This window comes from Phasianus colchicus, chromosome Z (assembly GCF_987193195.1).
Source record: "Phasianus colchicus chromosome Z, bPhaCol1.hap1.1, whole genome shotgun sequence".
NCBI classification, from domain to species: domain Eukaryota; kingdom Metazoa; phylum Chordata; class Aves; order Galliformes; family Phasianidae; genus Phasianus; species Phasianus colchicus.
In genome coordinates this window covers 58,248,834-58,274,514 of record NC_143476.1, presented here as the reverse complement: position 1 = coordinate 58,274,514, position 25,681 = coordinate 58,248,834, and the positions used below count along the sequence as shown (strand labels likewise).

The 25,681-nt window shown below is 39.4% G+C and overlaps 1 protein-coding gene across 4 annotated transcripts in view; it reads left to right on the top strand.

The window, feature by feature from the left end:
* The first annotated feature begins 14,773 nt into the window (after window positions 1-14,773).
* Window positions 14,774-25,681, top strand: part of DENND4C (DENN domain containing 4C) — a 76,633-nt gene continuing 65,725 nt past the window's right edge. For 2 of the 4 annotated variants that reach the window (XM_090132330.1, XM_090132334.1), the window contains exon 1: window positions 14,774-15,052. The gene's annotated coding sequence lies outside the window, so the exon portion shown is untranslated. The other 2 variants (XM_090132335.1, XM_090132336.1) reach the window with 2 other exon arrangements.

The window sequence follows — 25,681 nt, the reverse complement described above, 5'->3', positions numbered from 1 at the left end:
ACAGAGTTTTGTAGCTGCAAATTTGCTCTATCAAACGGTGGTTTGGCTCTCCTTGTACCTGCTGTAGTTTCCATGGAAACAAAGTGGTGGCATTACTTTCAGAACAACCTACACATTTATGTAACTTAAAATAACATAGATAAACTTGTTGATTTAGGGGATCTCATTACCATACAGAATCATAGATCCAGAATCCCAAGCTGGAAGGAACCACAATGTCCAACTCCTATTCCACAGAGGACTGCCCAAATATCAAGCCATATTTCTGAGAGCATTGCCCAAACACTCCTTGAACTCCAGAAGCTCAGAGCCTTGATCACAGTCCTGGGGAGCTCGTTCCAGTGCCCAACCACACTCTGGTGAAGAATTTTTCCCTAAAACACAACCTGACCCTCCCGTGACACAGCTCCATGCCATTCCCTGAGGTTCTACTGCTATCACCAGAGATCAGAGCTCAGTGCTGTCCCTTTGCTCTCCTTGGGAGATATGGGCCACCATGAGGCCTTCCTTCAGTCTCTTTCTCTAGGTTGAACACATCAAGAGACCTCAGCTGCTCCTCAGACTAGAGGAGCTCCACTAGAACCTTCACTATTTTCATAGCCCTTCTTTGGATGCTCTCCAATAGTTTTATTCTTACATTCCTACATTGTAGTACTTTTGTGTACACAGCCCTGAAGTTGAGGCTGCACCAGCACGGAGTAGAACACATAGCAAAATATGCTTAAATCCTTCTTTTAGAAAGCATTGTGTCTGTAAGGCTTCAACACAGGTCAGCACAAAGCATTTTAACAGTATGATACATATTTCACACTCTCTAGGAAGTACAGCTTAACAATGAAGCCTTCATTCTCATCATTTTTATTACTGGATTTTTGAAAACATTTTCAGCCTTTTAGATAACATAGAAACTGAATTGAAGTTTGAAGTTTCCTGTGAACAGCTTACATAAAAAGGCCATACTCTACCAAGGAAAACTGAAAGCGTATCAAAAACAAATAGAGGTGGGGTGAGCTTCACAGAAAGAACTGGAATCAACTTTTCCATTTGCAGGATTTTTAGCTCCATCTAATGGTCAGAAAGGAGACGATTTTCCTGTCTGCCTCATATTTCCTATATCATCACTATTCAAAAACATCTCACCAGAGTGCGTCAAAGCTATAAATGCCATTATATTAAAATAACACTAATAGTGAGACAGCAACAATAGTGGAGAAACAACAGCAGCCTTGCTTCATACATTCAACAGCTAATGAACATTTACTACCCTTGGAGCTAGCTATGTCAATATTTATTATGGCTGTTCTAAAGTGTACATGCTGGCTCTCACACTATTCATAACTTAAATAATGGAAGGGTTCTTAGTAGGCAAAGACTAGCAGTGATTTAGGGAACTACATGACTTTACATTGGTGTAGATCTGGTAATTATGTTCTGCTTTATTTGCTGAAGCTTTGTTCTATGTTGTGTCAGTTACTTGTGCAATTTACTTTCTCTGCATAGAAAATAAAGCCCTTCATGCATGCCATTCAATGATCTATGCACTAATTCATTGGTTGTTTTTTGTTGTTGTTGTTTTTTGCTTGTTTGTTTGTTTCCCCACCAGAAATGAGCTTGGAACACCAAGCAAAATTAGGTGGTTTTGTTTGCTTGTTTCTATGTCGATACTCACAAATTCTATATTTACTCTACTGGCCTTCGATGCTAGCATTTCTGCATCAGTGGACAACAGAAAAGCCACTGACGACATCTATCCTGATTTCAGTAATGCCTTTGACATGGTCCCACATAACATCCTTCTCTCCAAATTGGGAGGACAGGATTTAGTGGGCGGATTGTTCAATGGACAAAGCACTGGTTGCAAGATTGTACTCAGAGAGTAGTGGTCAATGGCTCCACGTCCAAGTGAATATATCAGTGACCAGTGGTGTTTTTCAGGAATCAGTACTGGGACTGATGTTCTTTAATATCTTCATCAATTACATCAACAGTGGGGTGCTGTGAAATGCAATTGACAAGCTTGAGGGATGGTATGTCTTTCAGAGACATGTAGTCAGGCTTGAGTAGTAGGACCAGGAAAATCTCATGAGGTTCATCAAATCCGAGTGCAAGGTCTTGCACCTGGGTCATGGCAACCCTGCTATTAATACAGTTTGGGGCACAAAAGGATTGAGCACAGCACTGCCAAAAAGGACTTGGGGATAGCAAGCTGACATGATCAGCAGTGTGTCCTCGCAGCCCAGAAAGCCAGCTGTATTCTGGGCTGCATCAAAAGAAGTGTGGACAGCAGGTTGAGGGAGAAGGTCCTACCCTCTACTCTACCCTCTACTCTTCTACCCTCTGGTGAAGCCTCACATGGAGTACTGAGTCTGGATGTGGAGTCCTTAGTACAGGAGATACATGGACCTGTTGGAGCACATCCAGAGGAGAGCCACAAAAATAATCCAGGGCATGGAACACTTCCCTTCTGAAAACAGGCTGAAAGAGCTGCTCAGACAGATAAGGCTTAGGGAGACCTGATAGCGGCCTTTCAGTATCTAAAGGGAGAATACAGAAAAGAAGGGAACAGACTCTTTAGCATGGTCTGTTGTGATAGGACAAGGGAAAATTATTTCAAATGAAAAGAGGGAAGATTTAGATTGGATCTAAGGAAATTTTTTTTTATGATAAGGTTAGTGCCCAGAGAGGTTGTGGATGCCCCATCCCTGGAGGTGTTCAAGGCCAGATTGGATGGGGCCCTGGGCAGCCTGGTCTAGCATTAGGAGGGATGGTTGGTGGCCCTGCATGTGGCAGGGGGGTTGGAGATTCATGATCCTTGAGGTCCCTTCCAACCCTGGCAATTCTGTGATTCTGTGATTCTGTGAAGATTGGAACAGGATGCCCAGAAAGCTGTGGATTCTCCATCCCTGAAGACATTCAAGGTCAGGCTGAAGCAACCTGATCTAGCTGTAGGTGTCCCTGTTCATTGCAGGGGAGTTGGACTCGTTGATCTTTAAGAGTTCCTTCAAACTCAAACAATTCTGATTCTATAAGTCTTTAATAGTAGTAGATCTCCATGGAAGATTTTTTTAACATTACAGTAGCTCTTATCTTGTGATGCTAAATTTCCAAAAAATGGGCTGATTCAGGCTTAGTTACACATTGTCTACAAAAGACCAGAAAACAGCTGAATTATGGTATCTGCTTGTTTAGTCACTTGTTCCACAGAAGGGCAATTCTATCCTACTGTATGTGAAAGCAGATAACCTTTCATCTTTTCCTGCTTTCTAATTCAGTGGGAGATGAATATAGTAACACAAGAGCTCTGCTATCTAATAAGAGAGGATAAAGAGAAACAAATAACGTATCACAAGATACTTCAAAAAACGTTTTATTCACTATTCTGTTTAATAGGTTTATAGCTTAATGTATATTCTATCTGCCACTATAGCAATTTTCTTTCCTTGGAAATTTTTGTGTATTTTCTTTTTAAAAACAAACAATCAAAAAAAAAAAAAAATAGTTAAGAGACAGAAAAAAGGATAGACAAAGGGAATGAGAAGACCCAAGAAACAGGTAACCATGTGCTAACATAACTACTTGTAATAATCTGAAATAAGCATACAAAATAATATTTTAATAGTCTGAAATAAATATACAAAATAATGTTTTAAAAAATCATAGTTCTTTCAAAATTGAGAAGGAGCTTGCTAAACATAAATTGTAGCTACGCGCTAACTGCATTACGATGCATTGCCATTAGTTTAGCAAAATTTTGTGTTTGAAAGAAAAATAGTGAGCTCATAACAGGAGTTAGAGAACTATTGAATATACTGAGATAGAAGGAATCCATTAGCATCACTGAGTACAACTTCTGACTACATGGGGCAAGCTAATAGTTATTCATTTAACAAGGGAGGTTCTCTTCCCTCTCTACATTGCCCTGCTGAGGCCACATCTGAAGTACTGTGTCCAGTACTGGGATCATCAATTCAAGAAAGACAGGACTACAAGAAAGAGTCCAGCAGAGGGCAACAAAGACAATTAAGCACCTCCCTTATGAAGAAAGGCTGAGAGATCTGGGACTGGAAAAGAGAAGACTCAGAGGGTACCTTACCTACACATATAAATATCAGCAAGTGTCAAAACGATGGAGCCAGGCAAGTGGTGCCAAGGAAGAGAACAAGGCGAAAAGGGTACAAACTGGAACACATCTAAACATGAGGAAGAACTCCTTTACTTTGGGGGTAACTGGAACATGTAGTTCATAGAGTTGTGGAGTCTCCTTTCCTGGAGATATTCACGACCTTCCTGGACACTTTTCTGTGCAACCTTCTCTAAGGAAGCTGCTTTAGCAGTGGGGGCTGACTCTCCATAGGTCCTTTCCAAAGCCAGCGATTCTGTGATCTCAGAGCATTGTCGAAATTGTCCTTGAACACTGACATTGCTTGTGCTGTGATCACTTCTCTGGGAAGCCTGTTCCAGCACTTGACCACCATCCCAGTGAAGAAGCTTCCTAATACTCAACGTGAATTTCCTCAGTACACCGTAAGTTACTCCCTCTAGTCCTATTGATATTGGAGAGATCAGTGTCTCTCTCTCCACCACCCACAAGGAGGAAGTTGTAGACCATGATGAGGTCTTCCCTTGGTCTCTTCTTCTGTAAGGTGAACTAACCAAATATCTTCAAGCACTCGTAAGTTATAACCTCTAAACTTTTTACTATATTCATAACCCTCCTTTTGACGCATTCTTAGCATCAAAATACATGATGCTATGGTGTATAATAGGCTAGTCTCTCATTAAAGCACATATTGATACTGATTTTAATCATACTAAAGGTTCTTCACATCTTTAACACTATTTGGAGCCTTTCTAATTTAAACCTTGGCAAATAAGAATACTTGTTATTCTAGAAACATGGAAATTAAGTCAATTTAGACTTCAAGCTACAGTTCAGAGCTGTTCTGAAATTCATTTAAATCACTGTGTATGTATTACACAGTCCGTATGTGCTCATAACATAAAAGACTAAAGTTAAACTTCTTCTGATATATAACTATTGTTTGATTCTGCATCTCTAAAGATCTTAATGAAATAATTATCACTTTTTCAGTCTTTTTAAACATAATCAACATAACAAAAAACGAGTGCACAAGTAATGGATATGTCAAAGAATACTAGAATACATATAAAGTTTGAGTTTTTATCATAGATACATTAAAAAAAATATGTGAGTATCACAGTACTGCAATAAATACCTCAGAAGTTATACTTCTACAGACTGCTGTAGAGCATATGACAACAGTCTGTGTTTTCTGTTAAATATAAATGTAATTACTTTGAGCCTGTTATGTTTAGGCAACATACAAGCAAGTTTGTCTACCTTACTAGAGAAACAGAAGTCATTTCTGGACTAATTCAAATCAGTGAGGAGAGACTGAAGGAACTGGGGCTGTTCAGTCTGGGGAAAAAGAGGCTGAGTGGAGACCTTATCACTCTCTTCCAATATCTGAAAGGTGCTTACAGCGAGAGCAGGGTTGGTCTCTTCTCACTGGTGACAGATGACAGGATGAGAGGAAATGGCCTCATGTTGTTCCAGGGAAGGTTTAGACTGGATATCAGGAAAAATTTCTTTACAGAAAGGGTTGTTAAGCACTGGAATGAGCTCCATAGGGAGGTGGTTGAGTCACTATCCCTGGATGTGTTTGAAAACCCTTTGGATGTGGTGCTCAGGGACATGATTTAGCGGAGTGCTGTTAGTTAGGATAGTATGGTTAAGTTGCAGTTGGACTTGATCATCTTTGAGGTCTTCTCTAACCTGAACAATTCTATGATTCTATGATTCTAATGTATTTTACTCAGTGCTAACCACATATTTCTTCTTGCTCTTACCTATTTTATTTGTAAAACAACATTTGCTTTTGGATAATTGAAGGAAAATCTGTTGTTTGTATGTGTTTAGATTATCTCAGATTGAAACAAAGTCTTAGCAGGGGGTTGCAATGTGTCATGCACAAATCCACATGACAGTTAAGTCTGAAAACAATATTATAGCAGGCATACTTCTCTACCTCAGTCCAAAATTTTCTGGTTAGTCAGTAATAACAAACACTTATAGCAATTTGTTGTGTTTTCATCTTGATATCTCTGCAGATGTTAGAGAGAATATTATTTATGCAATACTATAATTAGCATACAGAGGTTTTGGGATTCATATAATATCCTGAGTTGGAAAGGAAACATAATGATCATCGAGTCCAGCTCCTGGTTTCATATAGATCAACCCAAAATTCAAACTATGTTCTGAAAGCATAGTTCAAACCTTCCTTTAACTCCAGCAGCTCACTGCAATGGAGAGCCCATTTCAGTGCCTGACCACCCTCTGGGGAAAAACCTTTTTCTAACCCCAATCCGACCCCCCTTTCATTCCCCTCTCCCCCGCAATGCAGCTGCATGCCATTCCCTCAAGTCCTTTTGCAATCACCAGAGATAAGTGTTAAGCACCTCTACTCTCTTTATCCAAGCTATTTTAGAAGCAATAAGGAAGAGCTTGAAATACAATGGCTGTGTGTATTTCTGGTGCTTTTGGGGCATGCTTCACCTACCAAATTTTTGGTATTTCCTGAAAACATATGCATGAACAACATACACACGGAGCATGTCTGCATATTTCATCACCAAATAACAATAAAATAATAATGTAATTAGGATGCCTCTTGGCCATATGATAGGTAACAAAATTGAGAGAGAAGCTGAAAACTAATAAAGACTTAGGGGAAAAAAAAAACCACAACAAACAATTACTCTTCTAAAAGAAAAAGAAAAAAGAAAATAAAAGAAATATATGGAGTAAAAAGAACACAAACTTTTAAGGTCATGACTGAAACCACCACCCATGGTAAATTGCAGAGAACTCTGTTTATTTACTTCGGAAAGATGAAAGGCTGAGTCACCCATGAGCCAGTGACATAAACCTTGGGTAGGGTGATATCCTACCTCATTCCTCACTCATCTGATGCCAGAAATATGTTACAAGCAGGAGGTATAAAAACTGAGCAGAAAAGTCTCTGGGAAAGCTGCAGACTTTTGTGTTCAGATGAAAACAAAACCTGCAAAGTTTGTGAGAACCTGTGAAAAAAAAGTGGCTGGTTAGAATTCAGCTAGCTGTTTACCTGTGGGACTCTAAAAGAGAATCACTTCTTTATCTGAACCTCTCCAGTGAGAATGAACATTTTACATCTACATACAAACCTGCCTGTACACCCAGCCTTTCAGATCTGACCTCCCACTCTTTTCCCAGTAAATAACCCTAGTAAATTGGAAAGGATCAGTTAGAGGAAAAATAAAACCATGTACACACCCACTTGATATATTTACATATTCTCTGGACCTTGGGACCAAACTCCATTATTCTCACTAACTAATTGTTTCTGTCTTTGAGGGAAAGGTCTCAGGTGGATGCTTCCAGAACAGAATCTCTAAGTTCACTTATACAATTTACTCTAAAGGAAAGGATTTTTTTAATTATTTTTTTTATTTTTTTTAATACAATCCTGAACTGTATGAATGAGGCAGATCTATCTGATGGCCCACACCTCAAACAGTCCTTATCTGCCACCTCACTAAACCAGATCAGCTATGAGTATGCAGCTCCTTTTCAAGTTGGACTTTTAAAGGACAACTTAAGCTGACTGGCTAACTTGGGAAAAGAATGCTTTTGCCCATGCTGATACTTTTCTTTTCCTAGCAAACACACTTGCAAAGGGAAAAGAAAACTAAATTTGCTCTCTCTTTTGTCATAGGTTAGTTGCTTGGTTTTATTCACTGCACAGATATATGACTCTTTTGCCAGCATAAAGGACATAAAATGAAAACTGTGAACCAGGAACTGTGACTGTTGGAGGCCTCCTCCTTTGGCTTGAAGCATTTGTGCAATCGCAGCCTGATTTAATGGGTCTCAGACTGCAATAAGACATCTGTCTCTGCAGTCTAAATCCAGTCTCTATTAGTACGTAGCCAAACATCCCAGCATGAGAACAGCTTAATAGGAAGCTTTCTCCCTCTTAAGTATCCTTGCAGATACTTAAGATATTCCTACTTAAGTGGGAAGCTGAGGTTAGATAAGAAGTTGCAGAAGGGAAGACTTGGCTAGGAAGAAATACTGTAGGTGAGAGAAAGCTACAGTAAAGCAGCAGAGGTCTGTGATTAACTCCCAGGGAGAAAATGTCCCATTCCTAGCAAGGAGTTACCAATGCAATACCATTTTCCAGAAACTTGGATTCACAAAAGACAACCTGAACAACAGTTCCAGTTCCCAACCATTTCTACACCTGCTTCTCATATAGCATTTTGTATGTTTTTAGTGTAACAACTACTGCTCCTCTAATTCTTGAATACATGCAAACAGCATGTATAGAGTTTATGTGGGAAGATTTTGGTAGCAGAGGGACTGTATGGTTGGCCTCTGTGGGAGGACCACAAAAGCTGCCCTTTGTCAGGTAAGAGCCAGCTACAGCTGCTCCAAAAGGGATCTGCCAATGGCCAGAGCTGAGTGATGAGCAATACTGAGTGTGCCGCTGGAAGAGCACATTGAAGAAAGGGAAAAACTGCCTTGCAACAGCAGCTGGGAGAGATGAGTAAGAAACTGTGAGAGAAACAGCAGCCTGTGGTAAGCTCACATTGGACCTATCAGAGAAGTATGAGAAAGACCCCACAAAGGAGCACTGGAAGAGTGAGGATGAAAAGTGGCCGTGATGAAGCACTGTGAACTGACTGCATCCCTGTTTACCAGAGTCTCTTGAGGGCAGAAGATAGAAAGGATGAATAGTATGGTGATTTTTGTTTGCTTTCAGTGATCACTGCTCTTGTTTTTTACTAATCGGCAGGAAATTACACTGATCTTCTCTATGCTGAGTCTGTTTTGCCCACAGTTGTAATTGGTGGGGGATCTCCTTGTCTTAATCTCAATCCATGACCTTTTCCTTGCTATTTTTCTCCTTCTTTCCTTTTTGAGGAAGGGAAGTGAGAGAGGTTCTGCGTGGTGCTTAGCTGCCCATCAGTGTTAAGCCACAACACATAACATAATGGTAATGTTTTTGCATACTTTCCCTCATTTCATTTTCTGTTTTGTTCAGTTTTGTAGGAGCATGCCCATTTCCAGCAGTATTCCAGGAGTCTTAACAAGAAACACACACTATAAATATTTACAAAGCCTTCTACATGCATCTTTTATCTTTCTTTTAAGGATAAATAAAATAACACTTGAATTTTGCTCTGTGTTATGCAATTCCAATCAGTCCTCACCAGAATAACAAAAGGCTAGTTATGCAGGCTCTATTTCAAAATAAACAAGTTGAATGTTGGGAGCTAATGACAGATGTTAAAGCCAAGAAAAATCATGAACTCATATCACTTTCTTTAGAAACTCATATCACTTTCTACAGAAGTAAACAACACTTTCCAGAAAACTATCCAGAAATGAAATATCTATATTTTCATTTGGTTCCATTGTTTATTATTATACAGTAAGAAAGTGTATAATATTTCTCTGCTGAATTTGTATGCCATTGTGTTCAAGATATTATTTCTTATGTCTCATTAAATGAAAAAGCCCTGAATACTCATTGTGAAGGTACTTTATTCTAGTAGGTATTTATTCTAGTCAAGACAAGCCAGACCATGTGACAAACTGCAAGACCACACAGTCTCTCCATTAGACATCTCCTGAAGGCATTTTCTGTATTCTCGCCTGAAATTATTACATCTCTAAAATAACCTATGTACCTATCTTATCTAACACTGCTCTTTTCAGTATTAAGTGCCAACAATCTTGGCAAAACAATAATCCCCAAGAACTGAGAACCCTTTCTTCCTCACACTGTCATCATTGTCTGTTTAACATGAATTGACAGAATATTCTCCTTACCTTGATTGTTACTTTTTGTAGCTGTACTTCACATTATGTAAGGTGATTACAAGTGTAACAGAACCTGAATCAAGTACATAATCCTCTAGTTCAATGCTCTTTGCTGTCCTCATTTTATAACAGAAGTCCAAATGGGACAAATATAGGTATCCCTGATGTCTATTCTGACAAAATCAGTGGAGACTTTAGATCATGAGAATTATCAGAGCCTACAGAAATGATTCGAGTAAATGAATTTTCTTGAAAAACAAATTTTAAATGAGGTCATATTATTCAACATGAACAATAAGACTTAGGTAAGTACCAAGAGATCATAAGTGAGGCTAGCTAGGCATAAGACACAGAGAATCAGCATAAATTGACTGTAATTTAAAACAAAATTTGTGTTCAAGATATTCCTACTAAATACGATAAATTAAGTGAGCAATTCAGACAGATTAAAAGTCATGTAAAACACAAATCTAAACGTACTTAAAAAAACCAGTATCTTTTGGGTATTTTCACTCTCTCATGCTGAATGGTCAGGATCAGCATGCAGCAGTATATGAAACATTCAGTTGAGAAGAGTGAAGTAACAATTGTGTAACAACTAATTCATGAATGCACTAAAAAAAAGGGGAGGGGGGGAGGGGGGGGGGGGGAAGAGAAAAGTCAACAGTGAAGACCAGAAATGGAGATTCGTAGAAGAAAGAGATATTAGAAAAATCTTCTGCTTATTAAAACTTTTTGCTTCAGTTTAACAAAACCAAAAGGTAGTGTACTCCATACTTCTTAGTAAGAGTAGCCTGTCTTTTCCAGCTGCTGAGGGCTCATGTAGGAAATAATAGCAAATGGAATAATATGTACTTTGAAAGCAAGTGTAGGGCCCATTATTTTCTATGCAGAACGCAGAGAGGCAGTACCTGAAACTTTTTAGTGGGAAAAAGAATATAACAGTTAAAAAGTAAAAAAAGAGAAAGGAAGATAAAAACCTTAACAAATCCTGCCACACTTTATGCAGAGAAAATAAAGATAACTTGATTATTTAAGTGGATGATTTTAAGGTATTCCTCAGTTTAAGCCAGTATTTTAAGCAGCGTCTGTTAGTTATTTAAAGAAGACTGTGTCAAGAAAGGAGTGTCCCTGCTCCCTGGCTGGTATTTATTGCCTTCTAGCAAGGCAATCCTGTCTGACTAGGTATTTGATACTGCAACACAATAACAGTAGTGAAATTCTGACAATTTCAAACATGGATTGATGAACTTGCTGGCACAGGATTGTAAAATACAGTTACACTTCTAATTGCAGTGAATCAGGTATAGATTTTAAGCTGGAGCAATGTACAACAATAACTGTATGTTCATCCTGTTTCTATATATCACTGATTAAATGAAGAAAGTCAGAAGAGCAAGTGAATCTTCAGTTCCCTTCTATCCTACAATCAAAGTAATACAATGTGAAATCATAACAAGCAGCACAATAACATCAAACACTTAAGTCTCAGAGCCTTCTGTCATACATAGCTATTGAAAAGTAAACAATGAGAAGGATTTTCCACATCTTACACTGACATCATCGATTAGCGCAATTGCTTAGGACATTTGTTTCATTTCCATTTTCCATTTTCTGGACAAAACTTTCACTCCATGAAACAGTTCCAAAGGCCAGAGGTCATGTGGTCTTCAAGGTCATGCCCATTAATTCATATAACTGTAAAGAACAGGATTAAGTAGTGAAAACTTCCAACATGTATGAAATTAGGAAATAATCAAGTTCTTAGTCAAGAATCTGTAAAGAGAATTGCATTTCCAAATCGAAGGACTCCGAGTAAGGTTATCATAGGCTCAGCCTGCATAAACCCTCATCTAGGCAGCAAGAATAAACAAATCACTTGCTCCAATAGGGCTAAAACATCAGGGCTTTCTAGAGTTGTAGATGAGGCAAATTAATTTCACTGAAATTGCTTGCAAATTATCTTAACTTACCTTGAACACAAAATTTTGTGATACTTGGAATCATTGAATTATTTGCTATAATATTATTAAAATACAGACTTTCAGCATAAGTCAGCAGCTGTCTGGCATATGCATGGTACTGAGTATACTGCTTCTTAGATTAAGTGATCCTGCTAAAGACAAATAAAGATGAATCAAGAAATCTGTGATATTTCAGGTAAAAAAAAAAAAAAAAAGTATTTTTCTAATTGCAAGGATCAGAGCTTAATTCTCTGGACCAGAAAGAGGCACAAAAGGACATAAATTAGTTTATTTGTCTTGACCTTGTTCTCTCATTTGGGTAGATGGAATTTAACCATGACTTGAGCAATATAGCAGCTCATTACTACGAAAAGTATGGTCATCTCATTTTTCATGCCAGTTCTGCTACTCAGTGGCTGACTAGGGACTAAACCAGCAAAATGTGTTGAGTTTCTTATTGTGTTAGTAAGTTGAATGGGCTTAGTGCAAGTTCTGGTGACTGTCAAAACTAGTATGAGGACATGTAAATGTATGGCTAGAAGAGACGAGGAAGTCTGTATAAGACACATCTCTGGTAATTCCCACAAAGTCTCCAACACTAACGCACTCATCAAAAGTGAACAGGTCCTCACAGGAACTTGTCAGTGTGAGCTGTGTACTTTAACCAGTGTCTATTTTTCTGTTTTCCCTCAGACAAGGAATGCTACTCCTTGTTTACATTGGTAGACTGAAATATCTTTAAGACTGTATGGATGAACAATTGTTGCAGTACTGCATCCTCATCTTCCACAGGGACAGTAGATTTTGCAGTAAATTTGGCTCTGCAATGTTGCAAAATAATAGTTAATGAGCAAGGCTTAGCCTTTAATTAAAAAATATGACCTTAACTAGTAAAATAAAAGGAATATTTTTAAACTCTAGTACTTTTTCACTTTACATAATTTAAATATAATTGTAATGTTTGAAATATTAGAATAAAAGCCTGCTAAAGCTAGAAAAATAAAAATGTATTAACAGAAAGTAGTCAACACACATTTCCTGCATATCTGCCTCATGAGCAATGGCATCCTGGCTTGTACTAGGAATAGTATAGCCAGCAGGAGTAGTGAGGTGACTCTCCCCCTCTACTCAGTACTGGTGAAGCCACACTTTGAGTACTGCGTTCAGTTCTGGGCCCTTCACTACAAGAAAGACAACGAGGCCCTGGAGTGTGTCCAGAGAAGGGTAATAAATCGCTGTGAAGGATCTAGAGCACAAGTCTTACATGGAACAGCTGAGGGAACTGGAATTGTTTAGTCAAGAGAAGAGAAGGCTCGAGGGGGGCCTCATCCATCTCTACAACTCCCTCAAAGGAGGTTGCAGCTAGGTGAGAGTCAGCCTCTTCTCCCAGGTAACAGTGATTGGACTGGAGGTAATAGAGTTATGTTGCACCAGGGGAGGTTCAGGTTGAATATCAGGAAAAACTTATTCTCAAAAAGAATGATAAGGTATTGGAACAGGTTGAATGCCTGGAGGTGTTCAAGAAATGTGTAGATGTGGAACAGGGTGGCATACTTTAGTGGGCATGGTGGCAATGGGTTGATGCTTGGACTAGATTATCTTAGAGGTCTTTTTCAACTTCAGTGATTCTATGATTCTGCAGTGATTTTCAAGCAATACTGCTCTAGTTTGTGTATTTTCTTTCATTTTCAGTATCTGATGGCAAATACCAGTACAGGAGACAGTACCAAGTCTTAGCGTCTTAATGAATGCAAGATCTGCTCAGATATGTTGCCATATAAATTCTTTAAATCTTGTAAAATCATAATCTTCCAGAGCACACCCTACAAAGTTTCATAAATATTAAATTAAGAAACATTATTGAAATAGTCATTGCCTTGTAGCTCATATGGTTTATCCTTCTGTATGCTGGATGTAAACAGAAACCTTTACTCTGCACTTTTAAGAACAGTTAGTAGGCTACATATTAGCCTTAAATGTGGCCCTAAAACTTCCATTACAGCTATGATCTGGAGTTAAAAAAAAAAAAAAAAAAAAAAAAAAAAAAAAAAACTCTGCCTTTCAAGTATCATATTTTATGTATGATACAGCCCATGGCTTGTTACTTAAGGCAGGGCAATTCTGATTTATCTTGTTCAGAAAGCTTCTGTGACAGCAAACTGCAGTGGGGTGAGGCATATCCTGAACAGGGAGTGCAGCCACTTCTGCACTCCTGGCCAAAGGGATGCAGCATAACCCACCTAACTGGTGAGGCAAATTCATGCATCAGTCACTCCATCCAAAAATACCATTCATTCTCTTGAGGGAGGGATTGCAAAGTGCTGTTCTGCTGGCTCTGGGGCAGATCAGCTACAGAGGGACAAGATAGCGACAGAACAAAGGGAGATGGTTTTAAACTAAAGGATGGGAGATTTAGATTAGACGTCAGGGGGAATGTTTATCACTGAGAGGCACTGAAACAGGCTGTCTGCAGATGTTTGGGTGTCCTGTCCCTGGTGATGAGGCTGGATGGGGCCCTGGGCAGCCTGATCTGGTAGGGGACAGCTCAGCCTAAGGCAGGGGGCAGGAATTGAGTGGCTTTTTAAGAACACTCCGGATCACGAACTTCCAACCTCCTGAGACGTACCCCTCTAAACAAGTACAGCCTTCCTCCCTCACAGAAACATTTGGGTAAGAAGCACCACCTATGAAGCAAACACTCTTGCCCGGGCAGGCAGCAAAAATGACCCACCGAGCTCAGGTACCGACCCACGCCGCAGAGAAGACCTGGCCGGGACACGCACCCGCGCCGGTTCAGAGCGCCGCCCGCAGAAGCCCCGCAGCCCGGCACGCCCCCCCGGCGCCGCGCGCCCCCAGCCCCGGCCCCACGCGAGGCGCAGCCCCGCTGAGCGCTGCGCGCTCCGGCTGACCCCGCCCCGCCGCCGCCCTCGGGCGCCCCCTGCCCGCTGCAGCCGCTCCCCTCGCCCCGGCCGCCGCCACCGCCTCTTTTCGGGGCGGGCCTGGACCCGCCTGTAGGCGTTTGCGGGGGAGAAAGTAACATGGTGGCCGCTTCCTTCCCAAACAGGAGCGGCGGCGGCTCCGGCTGCTCCTGAGGCGGCGGCAGGAGCGGGGAAAAGCTGCGGGCCGGGAGCGCCGGCGACCGTTGGCGCGGGGGAGGGCGTCGGTGGCTTGGCGGCCGGAGGGCAGGCGGCAGGTGAGCGGCCATAGGCGGGCGGGCAGAGGCTGACAGGCGCGGCGCGGGACCCGGCGCCTCGTCCCTCCGCCCGGGGCAGGAAGCTGGCGGGAGCGCCCCGTCCGCCGGGCCCTTCCCCTCGCCTTTCGCAGAGCTCGGGAGAAAAGCTTGCTGCCCGCCGAGGAGGCGCGGGGGTGCGACGCGTCCCCTCGGCGCCCGGGGAAGGCTCCCGTTTCTCCTCCTCGCCGGGGCGAGCCGTGACACCGAGCGGGGCGGGGAGGGCAGGGCAGGGCGGGGGCGTTTTCTGAGCTTTCCATTTTATTTTTCCTTTTAAAGTGCTCGCGACTGGTTTCGCGTTCCCTCGCGCCAGCTGTCCCCCGAGGCGTCTTTGCCCCCCGCCGTCCCGCGGGCGCCTTGCCCCAGCCGAGGCGGGCGGCTCCGCAGGGCGGGCGCAGGTGGCCCCGCAGGTGAGCCTCCCTCCTTCCTCTCAGCCCTTCCATGCGCCGGCTCCTCCCCTGGACCCCGCGTCCGCGAGCTTAACCTCCGCAGGCGGGAGGGGGGAGGGGGGGAGGTGGTGGGGCGTCGGCGTCCCCCCTCCGTGCCGCCCGGTGATAAAGGTTGCTAACAGCCACGCGGTGTTTGGGGAGCTGATTGTATCAGCGTCGAAACTAGCTCCGTTTGGTTCTGCAGGTTTAAGGAACAACAGCGACAAAAAAAAAAAAAAAAAAAAAAAAAAGTTGTAGCCGTGACTATTAATCACCCTCTGCCATTGTCCGGGGGTATCTGGTGTGTCCTTGCAGAATGGCTAGATTATCTGTGCAGCATCAGGGTTTGCTGACGCATTCGTGCCTTCATAGATCAACGTGGGAAAATCTCCAGAAGCTGTATGGCTTTCTAAGTGCCATGTAAGCTGACGTAATGCTATCTTCCTAAACGTCTATAAGTTAACATGTCGTCGATGCAGCAGTTGCAGAAAAGATTCAGAAGTTGAACAAAACTGTATTAAATTCTTCATCTGCAGAGATCGTAATGCACTTTTCTTTCGCTGCTATGATCAAGTGCGTACCAAACACAGACTGTTGGGTTGATTTCAAACTTAATGCCCGTGGCTAAACTTTTAGACCTGCTGCATGAGAGCTTAGATAGTAAACAAACAGGATGTTTGATCTGCTTTCTTTTTTCCCTAAGCTGTGTTAGTGTGACTTCTGGGGGACTGGTACTTTCCTGTGTTTGTACTATTTTCTTGGCTCATTGGGATGGTTTAGAACAAGCTAAACTCGAGCCTGCATAAGCTGGTGAAAGGAAAAATATTTCCTTTTAGTTGTTTTTGTTAGTTTCTTTTCTTCTTTTTTTTTTTTTTTGATGTGTTTAATGAATGCAAGGTTACTAGAAGTTTTTGCATCACTCTTTTTAAGTTTACTAGAAGTTAAGGGAGTAAACATTCTCTGTGTTTTAGTGGGGGGGAAAATGCTGGAATGCAAATTACTTCACACCTATTTGGAAAATGAAAGTTATTTTGACTTTTCTGTGAAGGCCTGCCATGACCAAACTTAATTGACTGTCCAGACCAATGTATGTATTTCAAATGCTTGGCTCAAAGAATGCCTCTAAATAACCAGTCAACCACAACCACCACCAACAACAGAAAAAACCTGTTAGATAGCTTGAATACTTTTATTACGTGTGATGATTATAAGTTTTTTAAAGAATTTCTTTCATAATTGACTGGCTGCTTATTACCATTCTGGTGAAACTGAAATGCTAATGCATTCTGCCTTGAATCATGCAAGCAGAATATTTCAGTAGAAACCAGAAATTTAAATTTACCTACATGTAAATTTCCATGTTAATATGGTTTCTAACATGCATAATAATAATAGCTGTATAAAATAACAAAAAATCGATTTTTTTTTTCTTTTTAAATGTTAGTGTATAAATTAAGGTGGATGTTTTCTTAAATATGTATGAATAAGGATAACGTTACATTTGATTGTTCATTTTTTGATTAAGATCTGGCTCTATGTAGTTGCCTAATTGAATTGAAATGAGATCTTCATGGACTAAATCTTGCATGCTTGTACTTTTGTTTGAGTGTTTGAATCATCAAAGATTGTGTGTGAAATTTTTTTCTGATTAGTTCTTGGAATCTCTTATTAATAAAGCTGTTCACTACAGCTGCACTACCATGGAGCAAAACTGAGATATCCAAATAATGACCTGGATAGCATCCCTGTGACCCATCATGTATGAATTCTCACTTGAGGTAGCTGTGCCAATGTTGTTGAAATACAGTTTTTTGGAATGGAATCTTTACGAATGCAATTCTTTCTTAGGAGTGTCTTTGACTAGTAGATAATTTTATTTGGAGTTCAATCTCTGCATGCTGTAGGACAAGTAAGTTCCGGGTTAGCTTTAAGGACATATTTGAATTTGCTTAAACATACAGAAGGAATGAAGTCTCAGTAAAGTGATGAAGGAAGAGTATTATTGCCAAAGATGCAAGAGGAAGGTAAGGGAGTCTTTTGACTGTCATTTAAAAATCACCTCTCTTATTTGTTGAATTTTCAGATACATTTCAGTGGCAGCTACTGGCATAGGGCAGTATGTGTAAAGACTGTTTGACATGTTCAGTGGTATGTATACTGTTTTCATGTAGCAGTACCTCCTTTTCTGATGCAGCCGTTTGAGTTAAAAAAAAAAAAAAAAAAAAAAAAAAAAAAGTAGCAAAAAGTAAAAAAGTAACCTTAATCTGGCATCTTTTTGTTTAAAGATAACCTGAACTATAGAAATCTGTCTCATGGAACCTTTTTTCATGTAGGGAATGTTATCCCGAAGCAGGGATTGTCTTCCTTCAGTATGCCTTCTTCCTGAATGGTATTTGAGATACTGAAGGTCTTGGTGTGGAAAAACTCTGAAATATTTTATGGGGTTCATAGTCAATGTTTATTAAGTTACCTCCCATGTGAATTGCTAGGTAGTTGTCCATTACTGCTTCTTCACATTTGTTAAACAAGTATCACTTTGCTGCATTGCAGCATGCGACCTGCTTTTCTCAAACAGTGCTTCTGGGAGACTGTAAACTGAAGCCTTTGCACTTTCATCTACTTTTTAGCTTCTGTCTTGCTACAAAAATCATCCTTGTCACAAACTCTGATACTCAAAGGCACTGTCTTTGGTTATATAGAAATGCTGCTTCTTTCTTATGGGATAAAGCAGTGTTGGAAATAGTCGGTTCATATGACGATAATGATTTGTTCTGCAAAATTGTGGAGCTACTGGCTCTCAACATTAGCCTCTGTTGTTAGAACCTTAGCAGCTTAGTTCAGGACTGTTTTTGGACTACAAAATAGTTTCTGGTGAAGTGTGTCTGTTTCCAACTATTCCTTCGAAGACATCTGTCATAAAAAGTGTGCATGCAAACTTACTTATTTTAAAATTTTAGGAATACATTTATACTGGGCTATATACTCCAAAGTGAAATGGAGCAGAAGGCTGGGTCTTGGTTAATACAGTCTCCCTGTGTTTCTTTGTTTTTGCTTACAGATTCTTCAAGGGGTATATCTGGGGTCCTGGTGTTTACTGTTATGTTAGCTTTGGCATGCAGGAAACTTGAAAACAGTTTTCAGGATAGCAAATATTGTAGTGATACTATTTGTTTATCCATGTGACTCAGTTTTCACTTTCTTAATAGTAGCAAACTGAGGATTGAAGGATTGTTGATACAGAGAACAGTAACAATATACCTGCACTTTCATGTCTAAAGTTGGCTTGTATGTCATTAAATGTTTCATTTATTTTGTTTCAGTTAGATATAATGAGGCAGTGCTGCCTCATTCTTTTCATCAGCGTTTTGTGCTGTTACAGCTCCTTTTCTTTACTCTAAAAGAATTCTGAAGAGACTTGATGCATTTAAAGCATCAACCAAGAGCCTGTTTTTTGTTGTTGTTGTTGTTGTTGTTGTTTGGTTTGGTTTTTGTTTTTGGGTGTTTTTTTTTTTTTTCTGTTTAAAAGATGTTAAAAATAGTGTAAATCAGGAATTGACTTGCAAATTAAGCTGTTCACTCTGGCAGCAAAAGCTGAGTTTACAATTACGAGTCTCCAAGGTAGCTGAGGCTTTCTTCCTCTTGAAATGAAAGTGTTTTCCAGTTCTGAACGAATTGTAACTCTACTACAAAACTTAATGGTTTTTCAGTAAAGAGGCAAAGAACTTCATGTTTTTGCCTTCTCCTGAACCTGCCTATTTCAGTGATAGCATTTGTCTTTCTAATTAATTACAGACTTTGATCAGTAATGCTTGAACTGAAGTCCAGCCACTGATGCATTCTTTAGTGCTCCTCTTCCCCTTTGCAAGTCTTTTGTGTTGAGGCATTGTGTTACTGGTGAAAGCAAAACTTTCCTTTTTCCCCCTCGCCCTTGGGCAACCTAGTGATGCTATTGTTGGTGTCACATAGCATGGCTCTAACCTTCTTTGTTATTCCTTAGGGAAGAAACTGGAGTCTTACCAAGATAAGAAACCTGATATAGGTAGAAGTCTTCAAGTAAGATATTCTCTTCCCTCATCTCTGTAATGTGTACACCATGTCTTACTGCTTTAAGAGGACATGAAAATGTGGTTGAAAATGGGAGAAAGAGAACTACAACTTGAGAGCAGTTAGCTGGGAGCAGAGTATGAAGAAGTTAAAGCACTTAATGTTTCAGGAAAAGCAAGAAATCAAGGTGGAGTATGACTGGATATCTAAGCCCTGAAACTTCTATGGGATATCTGTCTCCAGAGAAAGTTATAGAAAGGAAACATAAAGCAAGCTGCTGAGTCACAGCAACAGGTTACTCAGTCAGTTACTTTTAATCATTGCATGAGACTATTGCAAAATCTGGAAACAGGTGCGTCCAGTTTTTCACTATTTGATCAACCAGCCATCCTTGGAAGTAACAGCAACAGCTTGCCTAGACTAGGGCATAATTTAGACCAGTACTTTCACTATTTTCTCTCCACTTTGAATTCTTCTGCTTATGCTTTAAGTAGTGAATGACCCTAATGAGAATATGTTGGCTATCTAAATATAGGTAGCAGAAAATTGTTTTGCTTGAAGATAATGTGAACTTTACTACACTGAGTTTTTTTTATTTGTTGAGTTGTGATTTTTTGTTTGTTTGTTTGTTTTTAATCTGAAAGCATAGACAATATCTTTTGCAGGATTCCATAAATCTTTAAAAGTATGCCACATGTTTGCCAAAGGAAATCCCTTCAAGGATATGGATAGTCTGAAAAATGTGTAATGCTTGTAAAACATGTATGTCTTGTAGCTGTTAAGCTTCTGAAACCACTGAGGATGTGACTAAAGAAGAATATTTACAGAAGTTAGTTTCAGCTTTATAGGGAGCAATTCCCTGTAAAAGCCTCACTGTAGCTGTACTGAATTAGCCTTTGAAGCTCCTCTTTGCAGTTCCTGTAGGAAGGAACCTAGGAAAGTTATTTGAGGTTAGATTTTCTTTTCTGAATAGTTCCCACAAACATCTACAAGTAAAAATTTGGATTTAGTAGGAGGAAGAGTAAAGTCACTTTCTTGTAAATTTTTCTGAGTCCTGAACTACTGTGATGTATAAATGTGGTTTGTTAATGTGTGGGATAGAATACTGAAAGATGTAACTGGTGCAGTATGCCTCATCATGGTTGTTTTGTTTTGTTTTGTTTTTTGCTGTTCTGAATATCGAAGTGTAAGCAGGACGTAACAAGGGAGAGCTTCCTAACTGCATAAGGAAATTATTGGTTTCTCAAAGGTCTGATAAAACTGGAAAAAGCAAGTCTGCATGTCACCTGTACAGTGTTAACTGTACCTCTGAAGTGAGTTCTTGCAGTTAGACTGATCAGTGAAAGACTAGACTGTGTTCTAACCTGAAAATCATGCACTGCATTGAGGAATCCATGTTTTTATGGATCTTTTCTGCTGTTCTGTTTGTTTGTTTTTCCTTTTTGTGTCTTAAGCTTGAAGTAGTAATTCTTACTATGTAAAACTGTTTGCTTTGTTCCCTGGATAATATAGAAGAAGAAAATCATTATTTTTTTCTATATTAATGAACTATGTAAACAAACTTGAATCCCCACTGATGTAAGAAAATCACATAAGTAGGAACAGACTTTGCAAATCAAAATTTTTATTTTGTACCTACACTAAAGCTTACACCACAGTACATCTGTGTCTTTGCAGATAACTTTTTTTTTCAGTCTGGCTGAACTACTGCAACTCTTCTGGTTAAAAAAAAAAAACAACAAAACAACAAAGAAGCAAAAAAAAAAAAAAAAAAAAAAAACCAAACAACCTAGGCCTACATAATGCTTAGTAAATTAAGGGCTAGGTTGTACAGGAATTAGTAGGTCAAAGAGAAAGATTGCCTTTCAAAATCACTGTATGTGCCTCGTGCGTGTCATTTTCTAAGTCTGATGTGTGTGTCATTGCCTTTGTGCTTCTAACTTTTGTTATATACTTGGTCATGTAAGATAATTATATGTGAAGGCCTTAAATTCCTTTGGGTTATGATGACTCATTCACCGTGAATGTAGTGAGTAATGTGACATTTTAGTTTAATTTAAAGAAAACAGAACAAATGCTGCTCATAGTCATTTTATAACTTTTTTCCTTTCTTTGTGAGATTCATAGTGCATGTACACAGCATACACTGTTAACTTCATTGGTCTTTAATCTTCCTGATTGAACCAATTCTGTTAGGGGGAAAAAGTCTTAAAGGTAAGTCTTAAAGGTAAGTACTTCCCTAGCTGTACTAACTGGTGATGCACAAATCAGAGAAGAGAGATTGTGCTTTAAGCCTTGAGTGCCTGTTTTGTCCTTTTAAAAATCCTTAACTTGTGTTTAACTCAAGTGCTTGCTTGAGAGAAATGAAAATTCTTTTATAGCATTGTGGCATTTATAGCACAGGTAAAATATTTTCCAAGCTTGAAATGTGGACTGCGATACTTCTAGCAAAGTTGGCAGATGGTATCTATCTATAGATAGACATATCATCAGAAGCACCTTTTTTTTCCTCTCTTACTTTTTTTCTTAAGCAGAGACTATGGTGGTATTCAGCAGTGCGTTTTGTTCAGTAGTAATGGATGTAATTTAATAGAAAGCCTTTCTGAGTTGCAGAAGAGAAATTTCTTTCAGGTTTTGCTGTCAACATTTAGTTATTCTACCCAGTTTTTTTAATCCTTGAAGATTTGTCACACCTCTGTTTTGTGTGCTGACTTTCCTCAAAGGGAAGAAGACTGGGTTGAACCTCTGAGTTAGAGCGCCTTCTTTTGAATAGCAGAGTGATAAGTACAGAGTTACTGCAGATGACTCTATCTGTGTCCCTGCTCTTTTTGTCAGCACTCAGTGTTGTTGCTGCCCTAGCCCTGTTAACAAATGGCAGAGGAAGAAAAAGTCTCAAAAGAAAGGGAAGCATTAAAATAACTGCACAGGGGTGCTTTATCAATGGAGAAGAATGAAGATGTTACAACACGGTGTACTTGGGAAGAGGTTGTGATAGCTGATGTAGTTTTTTTGTGAAGTGAGAAATTGTGAATTTCAGTCCACTCTGAATGTTGATGTCCCTTGTGTGCATATACCATAGCAGCTGGGCGTAGGTGGAGGGATGGGGCTGTGCTAATGAAAGTTGTGGGAAATATTGTCTGACGTTTTAAAGAGTTCAGGAAACAAAACAGGTTTGTTTTTATTTTTAAGAGGGCGTATTTATTTTCATTATACTAGATCGTTTGCAACTAAATAAAAAACATTTATGAAAAGTATTTTACATTGGAGTACATACCCATCCTTCTCCTTGGTATACATACGTATCAAGGAGTTGGACTCAATGATCCTTATGGGTCCATTCCAACCCAAGATATGCTGTTATTGTATGTTAATATATGCAGAAGTGAATGTGTTAAACATTCATTTTTGTTAAAGTTTATAGTAACAAAGGGTAATAACAATAATGCAAAGAGTACAGTAGTTTTAAACAGTAAATCCATACTGATTTTTGCATTGTGTTTCCTTTGCACTATGGATTCAATACTCATCTTTGCTTTCAGAATGTTTTCGAAGTCCTATCATAGATTAGCTTTGGTTTCTCCGAAGGGGTAGTTCTCCAGATTTTTATATATGTTGGACACTGTTAATAACGTTGGCTGAAACTTTAAATGTGAGTGTTTCTTCCCTGCTTTTTGTGCGTTATTAGCTTAGCTGGTATGTTCTTTGTAATAATTTGACTGAAGCACTTTTGCTATTTAAAGGCTGTATATTTATTCCCAGAAAATCAAGTTTACAGTAAATGTTTTGTCTGAGAACTCCACCAATGCAGAGAAACACAGCAGAGATATTTTGATTATTAGATGGTAATGTAAAAAATGTCTAAATGTGGGTCAGCCTTCACATTTACTTGCCAGCTGATGAATGATAGTGTTTCATCACAGAATCTCAGTCTTGCTATTCTTCAACAGCTTTTTGTTGCTTGAGAAAAATGTTTATTGATATATTTGTCTGTGTAAGAAGTATCTTTATTACATATAATCTTTCATGAATGTTTTCTTTGGGAGTACATATAATGATCTCACATTTCACGTACATTCAGGCTTTAATGGCTTCAGATATTCAGTTCTCCTGTATATATGTTCAGGGCTGTAAGTAAGCACAGCAGGAAACAGGGGAGGTAACTAAAGGCTTTCAAGAGATAGAAATGCAAGTTTTTTAAAATACGTTGCAGAGTTCAGAAGAGGGGAGAAGATTTGTTTGTGTTGTTGATGAGCTTCTGTGATTAAAAAAAAAAAGTAGTATGTATATTTCTTGTTGCCTCACAAGTAATGAACAGTTCAGCATAAAAGAAATAAGAAAATATAAATTGGATATACAGTGTTAATATTCTTATCTGTGAATGAAGGTTATCTTTGTCAGTGTAAATTTCAGCAATAATTTCTGTTTTAGGAGAAAGAAATGGGGGCAATTGTTGACTGTTAATGCAATTTCTGAGGTTGCTGAAACCTATTTCTTTATTATTCTTTGTCACAGTTGACAATGCAGAAAGCCGAAGCCACTCACTTTAAGGCATTTATGTTTGATTTGTGTTTGTAGTAATATCACTGCAAGGTGAAGGGGTTGCTGCAGTGGAGTTGCAGAAACAGCATATAGGCTAGGCCTTGGAGCATTTGCTGCAGAAGGGCTAGCGCAAACCCTCATTGCAAAACTGCTGCAGATCAAGAGTTTGATAAAGGCTGGTGCTGCATAAAGAACAAAAAAGACAGCTCCTCCTCTAGGCTCCTTATTGGTGAAGCATAAAACAAAAGCCATGAATATTCAAACTGCTATCAACCATGTGGTTTGGACTTTTTAAGCCATGTTGGCAAAAGAGTGTCTCTTAATGAGAAATTGGCAAGAGGATTAAAAGACAGTCTTTCTGAAGTGTTAATAAGCTCCTGCCAAGCTTCAAAAGCAGCAGAGAGAGAATGAAAATGCTGACATGAAACCAAGTGTTTTGATGCTGCTGTCATAAGCTGGATAGAAATGGGAGTCGTCCTTTCAGTAACTGGGAATGTGTTTAGTGGGGTGGGGATAGGCTGTGGAGTTCTGAAATTGTAGTTGAAGCAACTTATGCTTGTTGTGATAAAGTTGTCAATGGAGAGACATAGAGAATGACAATTTACTGTCTGCTGCTGTGTTTTTACTCCCAAAGATGAAAACCTGTAAAAGTGTTTCTCAAAATCAGCAAAAGGTGTATTCTAGACCTGTGGTATCAGGAGATTTTCAAGAAGCATGTGCTTTTCTGTATTGTGAATAGCTAACAGAAACAAAATGGAAGTATGATTCTACAATCTGGCAAATCTGTCTTTAGAGATTCTAGCAAAGTAATGTTAGTTCTAATAACTTCAAATGCTTAGTAGAGAGAACAAGTATCAGACTTTTTCAGTTTACTTTGGTTAACCTCTGAGCTGCATTTGAAACAGAACATCTTTTTGTCCCTCCTTTTAACTTCTCCACATAAAACACTGTCCAGCCCTACCTGCTCAAAAAACAGTGAAGAAAAACCATGGAAAAAAAAAACAAAAAAAAAAATCCTACAAAAAAAAGTCTAGGAGACTTGGGCTCCCAGATGGCACTTCACTGCTGGACTATTGTCTTTTGACTTTTTCTTTACTGTTTTATTTTTGTTTCAGGCTACTATATTTGACTTTGCTCCAACAGAGTTTCCAATTACAGAAAGCGTTCTCTAACAAAGAATGTTTCCAGGGCTGCAGATGTTTCACTCATTACATAATACTTAGCATGGCTAACCTTTAAAGCTTGCAACTGGGGCAGTAAGTACACTTTGTAGTGTACTTCCTTTGCTCTGAGGACTATTACTAGTTTTCTTATTATTCATGTTCTTTTGATATATTTATTACTAGTTTTCTCTTTTGTGCTATTTTTTTTTCTTGCAGTGGCTGGAGTGGTTACTTTTTGTCGTTGAAAGAAGAGCCTGGTGAAACTGGCTTATTAAATGAGTATAGTTGAACTGCTTGCTGATCATCATTCTTCCTTTCTCACGTATTTTCAATTTCTGTTTTCTGTCCTTGGCCATAGAACTTCATTTACTAGTACTGAACTTGCCTTCAATTGATTCCAGCTGCTGTTTCTCCAGTCT